Raw genomic sequence first — 14,076 nt, 5'->3', positions numbered from 1 at the left:
CAAAACTCGCCATATGCAAAACTAGGCTCACGCAAAACTCGCCACACGTGCAAAACTCACCTCATGGAAAACTCACCTCATGCAAAACTTGCACACACAGAAAAATTGCCACATGTACAAAAGTTGCACCACATGCAAAAGTTGCCTCACACAAAACTTGCACATACTCAAAATGCACCACACATAAAACTCGCCACGCGCAAAACTCGCCATGCACAAATCTTGCTGCACACAACTTGCTACACTAACCTGTCACATGCAACTCAACACACAAAATGTTGCTACACGCATGTCGCCACACAAAACTCATCTCACAAAAGTCGCTACATGCATGTCGCCACACGCAACTCAACACACACAACTTGACACATAAAACTCGCCCTAAAACACACACAAGTCTGGTATTGTCCTTCAAAAATAAAAATCTGATTAATAAGCAAACTACAAGAGCAACAAATGTACCATATAGGAAATACGGCAGCTGTCAGTCACATGACCTGTCTATTATGTGTATGTGTGAGCTAATATATACTGCCAGGGGGGAGGGCTTCCTGTTGGCTGGGGATTTATCAGGCTGCCAATAGCAACCAATCACAGCTCAGCTTCTATTTTGCTACAGTTAATTAACCTGAGCTCTGATTGGTTAATATAGGCAACAAAGACATTCTCAGTATAACAAAGCTAATATATGTTGTGAAATGCTTCTATTTGCTTAGTTTTTGCCTTTTAATAATTACATTTCTATCTATTTGTTTTGTGGTTTTTGTGTGCAGAATAAATTTTTGTTAACACATTCTATTTTGCTAACAGCAGTCATTAACCCGGGCGAAGCCGGGTAGTACAGCTAGTATATATATATATATATATATATATATATATATATATATATATATATATAGATAGATAAAGTGAAAAATGGAACAGCACAATGCTCACCGGTGGGTGCCTAGCCTCCTGGATAGAATGGTACATTCATCTACCAACATGTACACAAAAAATAATAAAGAAGAAGGCAGCACTCCAAGTCCTCTTCAGGGTGAAAAAAATGTGCAGTTTATTCAACCCACATCTCTGTGCGACGTTTCGGCTCACACTGAGTCTTTCTCAAGCAGTGGGTATTGCTTACAAGTGTGCTTATATAGGTATAATCTACATTCATTTACATATTAAAGTGGCCATCAATAAATAAATACTTTCTCATAATATTTACAAAAGATATACAAAACATCCATAGTGTAGTCTTCACATAATAAAGTGCTCTGTGCCAAAGTGCTACTCAGACTTAAGGGTACTGCCACACTCTGCAACTTTCCAACAATCACGACCAGCGATACGACCTGGCCGTGATCGTTGGAAAGTCGTTGTGTGGTCGCTGGAGAGCTGTCACACAGACCGCTCTCCAGCGACCAACGATGCCGAAGGCCCCGGGTAACCAGGGTAAACATCGGGTTACTAAGCGCAGGGCCGCGCTTAGTAACCCGATGTTTACCCTGGTTACCAGCGTAAAAGTAAAAAAAAAAAAAGTACATACTCACATTCCGGTGTCCGTCAGGTCCCTTGCCGTCTGCTTCCCGCTCTGACTGAGTGCCGCCGTAAAGTGAAAGCACAGCACAGCGGTGACGTCACCGCTGTGCTCTGTACTGCCTTACGGCCGGGAGTCAGTCAGAGCGGGAAGCAGACGGCAAGGGACCTGAAGGACACCGGAATGTGAGTATGTACGTTTTTTTTTTTTTTTTTACTTTTATGCTGGTAACCAGGGTAAACATCGGGTTACTAAGCGCGGCCCTGCGCGATGTTTACCCTGGTTACAAGCAAACGCATTGCTGGATCACTGTCACACACAAAGTTCCAAATGATCTGCTACGACGTACGATTCTCAGCAGGGTCCCTGATCTCGTATGGATATCGCTGGAACGTCACAGATCGTACCGTCGTAGTGATCAAAGTGCCACTGTGTGACAGTACCCTAAGTCTTCACATTTTTTTCTCTCATTTATAACTTATTCATGTGATCATTATTTGTGGAACATGTGCCACGTGTTATTTATATTCATTATAGTTTATATCCCTTACCCTGCTGCGTACAGTCTAAGCCACATGGAGGACGCTGTAACTGCCATTATCGGCGTTCTAGTACTTCTACTGCGCATGCCTATGAGTCATTATACCATGTCATAGTCTGTCAGCCAATCAGGCATAAGCAGGCAGTCCTTTCCTCAGCGCATGCGCTCTGCCGTTATATCCATATCAAAACGCCATCTTGGATGTGGCAGACAGCCAGCTGATAAGCTTATATACACAGCGATGGACATTGCGGCGCCACTTTACATATGGCTAATATATCCGCATATTTTGCCCACATAGATAGTGCTTCCTAATATATGTCTTTCTTGTTTTTAGACACTTCATAGTTTCAACGCTTAGATCTCCACTTTGACTAAACGGACGACACCTTCTTCAGGCTATCTCCATTAGTCAATGTATCCCCAAGCTGACGCATAGCCTTTTCAGGCCACATCATCACCATAGGGGAATCCATATAAGTGAATATATTTATAGCTATGTGTCTAAATATATAACAGACTCTCATAGATAGTTACTTTTGTAAATGCAATTAATTTATTTTAGCAAATATTATTGACTGACAGTTATGACATACTTGAATAACTCAAAAAAATTATCATAAACATTTTTTAACAAAAGCAAAAAAATAAGCAAAAAGAAATTATATATATTATGTCCTCCATGTGGTTATTCATCCACCAGCAGGTCAAGGATAACTTGTGCATGTTAAACGTGAAGATGTCACTAAAAAACAAAATTAAAAGTCAAATTAAAATTAGAGCACTATACATAATCATAAACTTCATTTATCACCAATGCATAGTACCCCAAATGTTATTTAACAGGAGTCTATACACAACTGAATCCTAGGTCTATTCTTGTGAGACAATTACATACCTGGTCAAATTTTGAATTCTACATTTAGTCCCTTTGGTTTTAAAGTATTAAGCTCATAGATCCATCTTAATTCTAGTTTTTTCAAGAGGCTTACTCTATCTCCCCCTCTTCTTTGTACAGGGATCCTATCTATCACCCTAAATTTTAGATCTCTCTCTGTATGATTTAATTCTGCAAAATGTTTCGAGACTGGGAGGTCTAGCCATTTTTTTCGGATTGAATGTCGGTGATTGTTTATACGTACTTTCAACTCGCAGGTGGTTTCTCCTACATACCATAATTTACAGGGACATTCTAGTATATAGATGACATGGTCAGAATTACATGTTAAAAATTGTTTGATTGCATATACCTTATTTGTGTCTGGATGTTTGAAGGTGGGACCCTTTGACATATATGTACAACTTACGCATGACAAGCAGGGGAAACAACCTGTCTGACTCATTCCTGTAATCGTTGTCTGACATGGGTTTTTTAAGGGGCCAATGTCCGCTTTAATTACATAGTCTTTGATATTTCTGCCCCTATGGTACGAAAATAGGGGGGGCCCTCTCAGTTCTTTTATTCCTGGTAAACAATTACCTAACATTCCCCAATGCTTTCTAATAATACCCGCAATTTTTGCACTTTCTTCAGTATATGTTGTCACACACGGTATTCTCGTTAAGTTTTTTCTCTTATCTTGAGCATTTTTTCCCAACAGTTCCTTACGATCTTTTTTCATGGCCTTATGTTTTGCAATATTTATTATTTCTTGTGGGTAACCCCTATTTAGAAATTTTTTTACTAGTGTGTCTACAACACCTTCTACATCTCTGTCTTCTTTCACAATCCTACGTACCCTTAGAAGTTGACTAAGAGGTATTGACCTCACCATACTCCGGGGATGTTGACTGTCATACGTAAGGAGATTGTTCCTATCCGTCTCCTTGACATATAGGGTGGTTGTTAGTTCTCCATCTTTCAATCTCACAGATACATCTAAAAACTGTATGTCGGATCTGGAGAAATTCGAAGTAAATTTGATGGTCTCGTCTATTTCATTTAAATATTTGTGAAAGTCTTCCAGTTCCTTTTCAGTGCCACTCCATAGGAGGAAGACATCATCTATGTACCTCCACCACACACGGACATCCCTGAAGTGGTGGGACACATAGACGAGGTCCTCCTCCAAGACACACATAACAAGATTTGCATATGCGGGGGCCATATTGGCCCACATAGATGTTCCACGCTGTTGTGAGTAATATGTATCTCCGAATAAGAAATAACTCCGCCTTAAAATTATTTCCAATAGTTTTATTATGAATATTTTACCTTCCGGAGTCACCCCAATTGTATTCAACTTTTTTTCAACTGCTCTTACTCCTGAATTGTGTTGGATTGAAGTGTAGAGTGAGATGACATCGAATGATGCCAGAATTACATCTCCTTCCAATTGTATTGACTCCAATTTATTTAAGAAGTCTGTTGTGTCTTTTATATATGATTTTGACTTTTTAGCGATAGGATTGAGAATTTTGTCTAGGAAAATACCTATTCTGCTAAAGACCGAGTCTACTCCTGACACAATTGGTCGCCCCGGAGGGTTGACCAATGTTTTGTGGATCTTTGGGGTTATATATAGAACCGGAGTTCTAGGATATTCTATAGATAGATAGTCTTTTAGCTCTTGATCTATGATTTTGTTATTCAATGCTTCTTGTAAACAACCATTAATTTCTCCCGTTATCTTAAATTTAGGGTCACTGTCCAATTTTTTATACACACTTTCATCCCTCAATTGTCGGCCTACTTCTGCAATATATTTTGGCTTGTCCATGATGACGACAGCACCCCCTTTATCCGCGGGTTTTATTATGATGTCGTCATCATGGACAAGCTCCTTCAAGGCCCTAAATTCCTCCCTTGTCACATTTGGATGTTCAAACCTATTGGGGACCTCACTTCTGACTTTCTCTATATCACTTCTCACCACTCTCTCAAAGGCATCAATAGTCGACGAATTTGTAGGTGGTATAAAGTTACTGCTTTTTCTTAATTCCATATTAATGGAATTAAATTCACCACCTCCCAATTTACTCACTACATTCTTATCCTGGAACCATTCTTATAATTTAATAGACCTAAAGAATCTCTCCAGATCCACCTGTAAGTCAAACCAATTTGTATGTGTACAGGGTGAAAAAGACAGTCCTTTACTCAATATTGACACCTGTGAAGGGGTTAGTACCTTATTAGAAATATTAATCACGAGATCTGATCTTTCTTCTTGGATGTTGCTTGTCTCCGCGGTTGCATTCTGTTCCTCTCTGTTTTTCTTTTGGTACCGGTGGTGACGCTTGCCTCCTCTCCTCTTCCGCTTGGTTGAACTTCTATGACACTGTCCTGGTCTATAGGAAATAATATCATTATTAGTAAATCTTTCATTGTCACCACTTCTATGATTGTTCCCAAAACCACCTTTCTTTTTCCAAATAGGTTTGCTATTATCTTTCTGCCATGCATATATTTGTCCTGTTTCATAGTCCTCTAAGTCTCTATTCCATTTTCTTCTTTTAATCTCTTCCAAGTCGTTGTGCAATTTGGCTCCCTCCTTATCCACTTTTTCTTTGAAAATTTTCCACTCTTCAACTGCTATTATTGTTTGTATTTTGCATTCAGATTCACTGAGGTTCACTTGTAATTTCTTAATTTCAGTTTGCAAAAAGTCAATATTAACCCCTTCCCGACATGTGACGGTATAGTACGTCACATGTCGGGACCCCCGCTTTGATGTGCGCTCCGGCGGTGAGCGCACATCAAAGTCGCGACATGTCAGCTGTTTTTTACAGCTGACATGTGCGCGCAATAGCGGCGGGTGAAATCGCGATCACCCGCCGCTATTAACTAGTTAAATGCCGCTGTCAAACGCAGACAGCGGCATTTAACTACCGCATCCGGCCGTGCGGCCGGATATGAGCGCATCGCCGACCCCCGTCACATGATCGGGGGTCGGCGATGAGTCAGGAAGGTAACCATAGAGGTCCTGGAGACCTCTATGGTTACTGATTGCCGGTGGCTGTGAGCGCCCCCCTGTGGTCGGCGCTCACAGCACACCTGCAAATCTGCTGTGTAGCAGCGATCTTATGATCACTGCTGCATAGCAGAGCCGATCGGGCTGTGCCTGCTTCTAGCCTCCCATGGAGGCTATAGAAGCATGGCAAAAGTAAAAAAAAAAAGTTTTTAAAAATGTGAAAAAAATAAAAAAAATATAAAAGTTTAAATCACCCCCCTTTCGCCCCAATCAAAATAAATCAATAAAAAAAACCCCCAACCTACACATATTTGGTATCGCCGCGTTCAGAATCGCCCGATCTATCAATAAAAAAAAAGCATTAACCTGATCGCTAAATGGCGTAATGAGAAAAAAATTCGAAACGCCAGATTTACGTTTTTTTGGTCGCCACGACATTGCATTAAAATGCAATAACGGGCGATCAAAAGAACGTATCTACACCAAAATGCTATCATTAAAAACGCCAGCTCGGCACGCAAAAAATAAGCGCTCACCTGACCCCAGATCACGAAAAATGGAGACGCTACGAGTATCGGAAAATGGCGCAATTTTGTTTTGTTTTGTTTTTTGCAAAGTTTGGAATTTTTTTTCACCACTTAGGTGAAAAATAACCTAGTCATGTTAGGTGTCTATGAACTCGTAGTGACCTGGAGAATCATAATGGCAGGTCAGTTTTAGCATTTAGTGAACCTAGCAAAAAAGCCAAGCAAAAAACAAGTGTGGGATTGCACTTTTTTTGCAATTTCACTGCACTTGGAATTTTTTTCCCGTTTTCTAGTATACGACATGCTAAAACCAATGATGTCGTTCAAAAGTACAACTCGTCCCGCAAAAAATAAGCCCTCACACGGCCAAATTGACGGAAAAATAAAAAAGTTATGGCTCTGGGAAGGAGGGGAGCGAAAAACGAAAACGGAAAAACGGAAAAAGCTCCGGGGGTGAAGGGGTTAAGTAGTATTGTGTCCATAGCGTATTTATTAGATATCATAACAAAACGTGCACAATACGCTGCATTCCCTTGGGATAAATTAGTGCGTATCCCCGATCTCAGTCCCCTGGGGATTTTACCCTCTTTATAATACTGCCCCAAAGTCATCATATGTAGCTGTAAGTTTACCAGACGTTTCACATCACTCTCATACTTGCGTTTTAATTCCACTATAGAAGGTGTCTCCAAGAATTCGCTCCTCCTCCTCAAGTGTATAATTAAAGACTCCTAGTTCCACATGGAGGACGCTGTAACTGCCATTATCGGCGTTCTAGTACTTCTACTGCGCATGTCTATGAGTCATTATACCATGTCATAGTCTGTCAGCCAATCAGGCATAAGCAGGCAGTCCATGTGGTTTAGACTGTACGCAGCAGGGTAAGGGATATAAACTATAATGAATATAAATAACACGTGGCACATGTTCCGCAAATAATGATCACATGAATAAGTTATAAATGAGAGAAAAAGAAGACTTAAGTCTGAAGTAGCACTTTGGCACAGAGCACTTTATTATGTGAAGACTACACTATGGATGTTTTGTATATCTTTTGTAAATATTATGAGAAAGTATTTATTTATTGATGGCCACTTTAATATGTAAATGAATGTAGATTATACCTATATAAGCACACTTGTAAGCAATACCCACTGCTTGAGAAAGGCTCAGTGTGAGCCGAAACATCGCACAGAGATGTGGGTTGAATAAACTGCACATTTTTTTCACCCTGAAGAGGACTTGGAGTGCTGCCTTCTTCTTTATTATTTTGTATTTTTTGTATATATATATATATATATATATATATATATATATATATATATATATATATATATATATATATATATATATATATATATATATATATATATATATTATATGTGTATATATATATATATATATATATATATATATATATATATATATATATATATATTGTACATAAAGCTGCAGCTATATATTTCGCAATGGAATGTGCAGCCCTAATCCCTGTCTACGGACTGTATTCAGCCATTCTCCCTGCTTCTGCAATTCTCCCTTTCTAGGCTAAATGCACATTCTGTGTGATACAAACAGCAAGGCAAACATATCATAGCTCAGCTTGAGCACTAGTATCAACACGACAGGCCTCTGATTCGGTATAATGTGTTAACAGGCCTAGACAAGCACTCTCTCCCTCCAATGCGAAGTGGCAGAGAGCTGTGCAATGGAGTCAGTGTGCCAAGCCGGGCTGCCCCTGTTCCTTTATACAGTAATGTGACAACTGTGATGGCTATGGCATTGCAGTGACTCGCAGGCAATCTCAGCATGAATATTGGCTGTATAACAGGTGCCAAACATGCGGGGCAGAGATTCCAGTTTTACATAGATCACCGCCCAATACTCACTGATAACGAGTACATCTGAGCAATGTCATACTTGATTGATAACTAAGCATAACCGAGCTCGTTTGCTCATCCCTAGTAAAAACACAACCATTTCTTGTATAGATTTTTTTATTAAAGGGAACATGTTATGTAAAAAATAGAATTAATGAATCGCAAGGTTTTGCCTCCTTTCTATAATCATCTAGGTGCGTCTCTTGCCTATGTGTGTGTCCTGCCTCCTCCTTAGTCATTGATTGTGTTTTTATGGCTGGTTTTTATTTATTTTAATATCCTTACTCGTTTTATTTATCACACTATTTTGTTTTTCTTGAAGTGATGATTTCCTGCATATGTTTCCATCCACATTATTCCAACGGTTACCGCTGTGATGATTCAATAACTACTACGTCCATGCTGGCTGGATTTCTATTATGGAAGCCTGATTCTGAAAAGTTTTGTGACATCTATACCTGGACAAGAAAAATGGACTGTAGGAGTACTTCTTTGTAATTTATTTATATATGTAGCTGTTGGTACTCTATTTGTTTTATCGCCATAACATCCTAAAGTATGGACTATTATATATTATATGCAAAATTTCTTTCTTACATATATATATTATTTACATGGAGTCATTTGATCCCTCTGCTATAATATTTTTAAATATGATCGCATTACAACAAGTCTGTTCGGCGATTTTAAACATATATACCACATGCCTTCATCATTCAGCCTTGTTTTGCCTAGTAGCGTTGTTTTCAGCACACCTGGTTGCCTGGTAACGGAGTCACGTTGATCACCCCATCTGGCCGGATCCGGAAGGGCGGGGCTGGTGTGTGGCGGCGCCGATCTCTGTGTACCTGGTCGCATGGTGACGGCGAGACGCCGGCCGCCCCATGTGACCGGATCCGGAGGTCTGGGGCCGCTGCGCAGCTGCGCCGCTCTCTGTGTATCCGATCACTGGGCAACAGCAAGGCTCCGCCTGTCCCAGATGACCGGATCCACACTGACTACGCTTATATTTGACATCTATGACTGCGCACATGCGCTTAAGGTCTGATTACATTGGTGCTTGTAATTCAGGTGACTAGGCTTCACCAATATAAAATCAGGTATCATCACCCTCACTAGCCACACCCCCTGAAGAAGGTCTTATCGTACTGAAACGTGCGTTGGGGAACTGGTCCCGGCTCCATTGCTCTGCATCATGACGGGTAATGTATTTGGACTTTGACTTGTTACACTTTGCTGTTTTGTGTCACCAGTATTTATTGGGCAGCTATAGGTATGATTAGTAGTATAGGAATTTTGATTATTCACAGGTAGCAATCTGCACCTCTAGTAATTGTGTGCCTCTTGGAGGCCTTTTATCATGCCTGTCTTATAAACTACTAGTATGGTGACACTCTCAGCTTTCATACACCCTTGATGCATTGCTTTATAGCCGGCACCCAATTACTTGGGATTCTTTGATCACATACCCAGTGGTTACTTTTAGTCTATGTGGCTGTTGTTTCACGTGCTTCTTTTAAACTGTTTGTTCTGTGTGTTGTATAGTTCAAATAAAGATGTTTTTGTACTTTTCTAAAAATTAGCTATGACTCAGTATTCCTTTTTCCTCAAATTGCTAGTTTTGAGTCGCTAACTCACAATATGCAATTCGCATATAGATGTAGAGCTGCACATCGCATTATATATTTGTAATAATGGATTGGAGAGGTTGTGTATTAAAAAATAGAATTAGTCTTACTGGTAATTTGGTTTCTAGGAACCTTCCATGACAGCCACTTCAGAGGTTGTCTTCCCCGCCCTAATAGAGGACAGGAACACAAAGAGGTTAAATATCCCTCCCCTTCCTGCAACCACCAGTGTTTTCCTGGACACACTAGCATGTATAGTTACCACAAAAGTGCAGCAATGATCCAATAAGAACATCAGATATGGAGAGAAATTAGTGCTGTCGTGGAAGGTTCCTAGAAACTGATTTACCGGTAAGACTATTTCTATTCTCTCCAGTCACCTTCCACGACAGCCACTTCAGAGTAGTGCCAACAGCTAATCTCTCTGGAAGGGATCACGGCCTGCAGAACTCATCTGCCAAATATTAAATCCCTATTGAAATTTAGCCTGTAATGTCTGGTGAACGTGTGGATAGACGACCAGGTGGCGGCTCTGCATATGTGCTCTGACGAAGCATTCCCCCTCTCTGCCCATGATATTGCCATTACACGGGTAGAATGTGCTTTAAGCGAAGCAGGTGGATCCAGCTTCTGTGATGAGTAGGACAGGCAAATAGACTGTCTGATCCAATTCGCAATCGTGTTCTTTGCTGCTTTTACCTATATTTCGTCCTGAGAACTGGATAAATAGATTCTGGTCAATTCGCCAGGCTTCAGTCTGTTGTCAGTAAAATAGGACCACCCTGCGAACATTGAGGGTGCGGAAGGTCTCTTCCTTAGGGCTGAAAGGGTTTGGGCAGAATAAGGGCAGCACGATATCCTGATCCCTGTGGAAGTTTGAGACCACTTTAGGTAGAAAAGAGTGATCTAATCTCAAGATAATACTATCTGTAGTGAGAGTCAGATAAGGTTCCTGTATCGACAAGGCTTGCAATTCTCCTATACGTCTAGCAGTAGTGATTGCGACTAAAGGTACCGTTACACTAAACGACTTAGCAACGATCAGGGCCGCGCTTAGTAACCCAATATTTACCCTGGTTACCATTGTAAAAGTTAAAAAAAAAAACAGTACATACTCACATTCTGATGTCTGTCACGTCCCCCGACATCCACAGGGTTAAAACTGCTTTCGGCAGGAGCGCTGGTAATGCACGCGCTGCTGCCGAGAGCTTCCCTGCACTGAATGTGTCAGCGCCGGCCGTAAAGCAGAGCACAGCGGTGACGTCACCGCTGTGCTCTGCTTTACGGCCGGCGCTGACACAGTCAACCCTGTGGACGCCGGGGGATGTGACAGACATCAGAATGTGAGTATGTACTGTTTTTTTTTTTTTACTTTTACAATGGTAACCAGGGTAAATATCGGGTTACTAAGCGCGGCCCTGCACTTAGTAACCCGATATTAACCCTGGTTACAAGTGAACACATCGCTGGATCGGCGTCACACATGCCGATCCAGCGATGACAGCAGGTGATCAGCGACCAAAGAAAGGTCCTGATCATTCCCATCGACCAACGATCTCCCAGCAGGGGCCTGATCGTTGGTCGCTGTCACACATAACGAGATCGTTAGCGGGATCATTGCTTACGTCACCAAAAGCGTGACGTTGCAACGATATCATTAACGATATCGTTATGTGTGACTCAGCCTTAAGGCTGGGTTCACATTACGTTACTGGCATCCTTTAGATGGACTACATTACACCGCAGCATAACACGGTGCAGCACAGTCCGTTAACGCCATCATTGAGTCCAATGTCGGATGCATCGCTGGCACACGCCCACAATGGGCGTGTGCTAGCGATGTGCCGTCATTGAGTGACGGACCCTGGGACGCGGGCTGCAGCATTTCCGGGTCTGTCACTGCTAACGCAGATAGAGCATCTGCTAGCTCTATCTGCACTAGAGCGATGGCACATCGGCACTTGCGTTAACAGCAGCCCGTTAACGCATGTGTTGAACGGGCTGCTGTTAATGCAATGTGAATCTGGCCTAAGAAGATAGTTTTAAGGGTCAAGTCCTTTATGGTCATAGATTCTATGGCCAACTGTGTTTGGATGTAATTAAAATCACAGCAGGGTGAAGGGCACATTCCTTTGCTTTAGTAGAGTTGAGGGCAGCCATTGATCTATTTGCTATGTAAGTCTTTTTTGGTTATGCACCAGTTCAGACTAGATCGCTGTTCAGTCAGTTTACCTATATTTGCTATGTACTATTTTTTCTGACTTGATTGCCCCGCCCTTCACCATGCTGTGATTTTAATTACATCCAAACACAGTTGGTTCCGACCTTCCTATAAACGCAGGCTTTACCATGTTATTAGCCAGAGGTAAGTGTTCACACTAGGTAGACAGGCAGGGACCCATCCGATTCATGAGATTACCTTGACAATGGTGGATGGGCTCACATTTTTTGGCCAAATTTTGTGCTAAGCATCTCATGAGTTTTTTCATAGATTTCACAAGCCATTATGCTATTCACATTTCATGTATTGCACATTCCCTTGCTTTAGTACAGTTGAGTGCAACCATTGATCTGTTTGCTATGTAAGTCTTTTTGGTTATGCACCAGTTCAGACTAGATCGCTGTTCAGTCAGTTTACCTATATTTGATATGTACTATTTTTTCTGACTTGAATGCCCCGCCCTTCACCATGCTGTGATTTTAATTACATCCAAACACAGTTGCTTCCAACCTTCCTATAAATGCAGGCTTTACCATGTTATTAGCCAGAGGTAAGTGTTCACACTAGGTAGACAGGCAGGGACCCATCCGATTCATGAGATTACCTTGACAATGGTGGATGGGCTCACATTTTTTGGCCAAATTTTGTGCTAAGCATCTCATGAGTTTTTTCATAGATTTCACAAGCCATTATGCTATTCACATTTCATGTATTGCACATTCCCTTGCTTTAGTACAGTTGAGTGCAACCATTGATCTGTTTGCTATGTAAGTCTTTTTGGTTATGCACCAGTTCAGACTAGATCGCTGTTCAGTCAGTTTACCTATATTTGATATGTACTATTTTTTCTGACTTGAATGCCCCGCCCTTCACCATGCTGTGATTTTAATTACATCCAAACACAGTTGCTTCCAACCTTCCTATAAATGCAGGCTTTACCATGTTATTAGCCAGAGATAAATGTTCACACTAAATAGACAGGTCAGGGACCCATCTGATTCATGAGATTACCTTGATGATGGTGGATGGGCTCACATTTTTTGGCCAAATTTTGTGCTAAGCATCTCATGTCTTTTTTCATAGATTTCACAAGCCATTATGCTATTCACATTCCATGTATCACACATTCCCTTGCTTTAGTACAGTTGAGTGCAGCCATTGATCTATTTGCTATGTAAGTCTTTTTTGGTTATGCACCAGTTCAGACTAGATCGCTGTTCAGTCAGTTTACCTATATTTGCTATTACCTTTAGACTGGCGTACTTCGTGCTTCTCTGGTGTCGGAGGAAGGCCACTGTGGTCACGTTGTCTGAGTAGACACGGACATGGTGATTTTGGATGAGCAATGATGGTGCTTTTCGGGCTTCTTCTACAGCTTTTAGTTCTCTCAATTTTGAGGAACTGATGCTGATGCTTAATCGCCATCGTCCCTGGAAGTAGGATCTCTCTACCACTGCACCCCAACCTCGTTGGCTGGCATCTGAACGGAGTGTTTTCATGGGAAACTGATCCCAGCTGATTCCCTTCTGAAGGTTTTGGTAGTTTAACCACCACCTCAGAGCCGATTTTACGTGGCCAGGGAGGGAAATCCTTTGGGCCAGTAGAATCTGTCGTCTTCTGGAATGTAGAAGCAGGTGGGTCTGTAGGGTCTGTGTATGAGCCTGAGCCCAGGAAACCGCTTGTATACATGCGGTCAGAGATCCTAGAACAGACTTTGATTCTCTGAGGGTTGGTGCCCGCTGGTCCCTGAATCTGGTTATTCTGCAGACATGGTCGATCTGATGATCCTTGGGTAGAAAGGATGTCCTTTACTTTGAGTCCAGAAGAATCCCCAGAAACTTCC

General features: G+C 41.4%; 1 long non-coding RNA gene across 1 annotated transcript; it reads right to left on the bottom strand.

Annotated features, from left to right (window-relative positions):
* Nucleotides 1-2,666: 2,666 nt before the first annotated feature.
* LOC143809813 (uncharacterized) lies at nt 2,667-9,393 on the bottom strand. Its single transcript, XR_013222470.1, has 3 exons — nt 9,140-9,393; nt 5,195-5,354; nt 2,667-2,808 (listed from the first exon to the last, which is right to left on the bottom strand). It is a non-coding gene; the product is annotated as an uncharacterized LOC143809813 (long non-coding RNA).
* Nucleotides 9,394-14,076: the final 4,683 nt, after the last annotated feature.

The sequence above is a fragment of the Ranitomeya variabilis genome, chromosome 2, assembly GCF_051348905.1.
Source record: "Ranitomeya variabilis isolate aRanVar5 chromosome 2, aRanVar5.hap1, whole genome shotgun sequence".
NCBI lineage: Eukaryota > Metazoa > Chordata > Amphibia > Anura > Dendrobatidae > Ranitomeya > Ranitomeya variabilis.
This window is presented reverse-complemented; position numbering and strand designations above follow the sequence as displayed.